The sequence below is a fragment of the Babylonia areolata genome, chromosome 3 (assembly GCF_041734735.1).
Source record: "Babylonia areolata isolate BAREFJ2019XMU chromosome 3, ASM4173473v1, whole genome shotgun sequence".
Lineage (NCBI taxonomy): Eukaryota > Metazoa > Mollusca > Gastropoda > Neogastropoda > Buccinidae > Babylonia > Babylonia areolata.
The window spans coordinates 30,255,311-30,259,049 of NC_134878.1; positions in this window are offsets into that span (position 1 = coordinate 30,255,311).

The following is a 3,739-nucleotide window of genomic DNA, read 5'->3' on the forward strand; positions in this document are numbered from 1 at the left end:
CGAATTTTATTGCTATAAAGCTGTTCAGCCCATTCAGCAATGCAACACGACAAACATCAGTAATCGCGACGCGATGTCACAGACATGGAGACCATGGCAATGTTTTGTTTCGTTTTAAATGCACAGTCATATGACACAATCATTATTGTCAATATCGAAATTGTCACTGGCAAGTGGTCCAGTTGGCAAGGCGAGGCACAGCAGCGAACACCTCAACCCAAGTAGAACTGGGTCAGGCCACGAAACGTTTGCATGTCCCGTTCTGCACGTGCTGGGGTGTCAGTGTGTTGTGTGTTGTGGATGCGTTTTCCTTTCCTCAGTTTGGACAGCTTTACACGTTCTTCTTCTAACATGTTCTTTTCATCCTGTTTTACAAACCAGTATGTACAATCTACATCACTGTTTGTGGTGCACGAGTATTCTAGAACAATATCATCCGACTCACACAACAAAACATCTGCACTATTAGACTTATGTAAAACGATCTTTCGAAACGCTATATTACTGTGTTTGTCCCTCAAACGTCTTTGCATTGATCTGTCAGTTAAAGTGGCAACGTAATTTTTCACAACGCCAGCATCAAACCCGGCCATTGTACTTTCAATTGCTGACTCACTGTCATTGTCATGTTGTCGAAGGAACTGAGAGGTGTCGCATTCCGATGAAGAAGAAAGATCCAAGTAGTCTGGCACATGTGGCACACCTGTTGCTGGCTCTTCGTTCTGATCCGTGCACACCGTCGGAGTGTGTTGTGTGTCTCTGTCCGCTGTATCAATTTGTTTGGATCGACTGTCAGAAAAAGACTGGCCCTTTAAAGCACAATCAGCACCAGATGCGACACTTACCTGCCTTTCTTTCTGCTGCCTGGCTCTTTCCTGATCTCGTCTGATCTGATTTCCTCCTGAATTACTGTACTTGCGTGCTGCGGTTCAAGACGGGGTCCGCCATTGTTGTTGACATTTCTGAGTCCACCGGTTTCAGTCGCAAGACGACCACTGTGCTGTTGCCCTCACCCACCACTTTCCAACTCGTTGAGGTACTGTCGGTTAACAGGGCAGACAGGGTTTTCCCCCACAGTCGCTGGAAGCCCAGTAACTGGCATTTTGAGGCAAAACTGACGATTTTTACACAGCTCTCTCAAATGTCGCCCAGTCGCTTCGCCAAGAGACACTGGAGAGCGAGAGAGAGAAAGGGAGAGAGAGAGAGAGAGATGGTTTATTCAATTAAGGCCATAGCCCCATACGAATAGAGGTTAACAACAGAATTTTACACGTGTGATTGCAATTGGTAATATAAACAACGCAACGTCTTTCACAACAAACTATCAGTGAATCTAAGAACTAAGTGTCTCTCTTAATTGCAGTGCTTTATAAAGATACATAGCAAAACGACGTATAATGTTTTCATCGTAAGAGAGAGATGGGGCGGGGGAGAGGGGGAGAGAGAGGGGGGGGAAGAGAGAGGGAGACAAAGACAGAGAGAGAGAGAGACAAAGAGAGAGACAGAGAGAGAGAGAGAGAGAGACAAACAGAGAGAGAAAAGAGAGAGAGAGAGGAGGATGAAATTCTCAGCACACATTTTCCAAAGGACGGGGATATCATTCATATTGAAAATCATCCAGCTGCTCAATCGCTCAGTACATCGAACGTGCCGATCAAAATCGATCTAAATGCTTACACTCAGTCGGTCATTCAAGCAGGAAGTCAGTCAAAATGCGCTGACTCAGGTCTGTTTGTTTACATTGATTAGCATTGATCGACAGGTTCCGCGTGTGTTGAAATTCCGTCCTTTCATTTCTAGGAAAAAAACCCACTGAAGCCGCGTGTTCCTTTTTGTTGTGGATTACTGAGAACGTCAGCAAAGTGTACTCCCTTCCTTCCTTATTCATCTTTTCTTCCCCACCCCCTACCCCCTCTCCACCCCCTCTCCCCACCCCACCATCTAGGACGGCTATATATCCGTGAAAGAAAAGGAACTCACATATCTATACGCAACTTGAATAAACGTACAGGCACACAAACATAATAGACGAACCAGCCACCAATTGATCCCACGGACAACAGCGATAGCAGATGTAGTAGTAGTAGTAGTAGTAGTAGCAGCAGCAGCAGTAGTAGTAGTGGTGATGGTGGTGGTAGTACTAGTAATAGTAGGAGCAGAAGTAGCAGCAGCAGCAGTAGTGGTAAGAAGAAGAAGAAGAAGAAATACACATTTGTGACCCGTCTTCGCCAACAGGGTACAAAGTTTTGTTTTCACGATAGTATGACATTTTATAAACACACACACACACACACACACACACACACACACACACACATATATATATATATATATATATATATATAACATACAAAAGTAAAGTGGTAACGACAACAATAACAATAGGGAATCATGCCACATTCAACAATTTTGAGAAAACATTGCGATAAAATAAATAAATAAATAAAAAGAATGGACATAATATTACTCGGATATACACATGTTGTACCTATTCATACATGCACACACATGCATTCATATTCCTTGATAGCTCTTCCGGTGCTCGTAGGGTTATAAAATATTCCTTCCTGCCACCCTGCCTCCGTTTTTGTTTTGTTTTTGTTGTTTTTTGTTTTTTTTACTGGGACAGGAAGTTCGTTTGTTTTTACTTCCACGTGTTTGTTGTGTCGCTTTGGTTGGAAAAAGGAAAGGAAAAAAAAAAAAAAAAGAAAGAAAGACAGAAACGAACAAACAACATGAATGTGCTTGAGAGCGATTATGGTTACACCAAGCATGTTTCCATGTTAACAGAAAATCAGAAACCCAGTGCGCGCGATCTCGCACGCGCTCACGCGCACGCCAGCAATGTAGGTCAAGGTCATGCAACCGTCTCAATTAAAAAGCAGATTTAAAAAAAAAAAAAAAAAAAAAAAAAAAAAGCAAACAAACAAGCGAAGCAGCAACAATAACAAGTAAAGGAGAGAGAGGGGGAGAGAGAGACAGAGAGAAAGAGAGACAGACAGACAGACAGACAGGCAGGCAGCTCATCCCGTCATCCATTTTCCTTCCTTTGTTCTTCTTCTACGCCCTTTCAACCAACGTCGTTTAACCCATTGTAAACTAATGCATTGACTATTGTGTACTTTATAAACTTGTACAGTTTGTTGTTGTTATTATTGCTGCGTGGAGAACTTACGTATCATCATCATCATCATCATCATCATCATTGTTATCATTATTTTTTTTATTAGTATTATTATCATTGTTATCATCATCATCATCATCATTGTTATCATTTTTTTTTATTAGTATTATTTATCATTGTTATCATCATCATCATCATCATCATCGTTATTATTATGTTCATCATTATCATCATCATAATCATCATCAATTATCATCGTCATCATCATCATCGTTATTATTATGTTCATCATCATCATCATCATCATCATCGTATGTTCATCATCATCATCATCATCATCATCATCATCGTATGTTCACCATCATCATCATCATCATCAATTATCATCGTCATCATTGCTGTTGTTGTTGTTACTGTTATCATTATCATTATAATTATTATTATCATTAAGACATGCAGTCGATTTTTGTTGTTGTTGTTCTTTTTGTTGTTGTTTTTTTCCTCGACATTACCATAGAGCACCTTTAGCTGGAGGGGTGGTCTAAGAAGACATTTTTGTGGCAAGTGCCTTCGCCGATTCCATCACAAATTCTCTTCCTGGAATTTTCACTACCT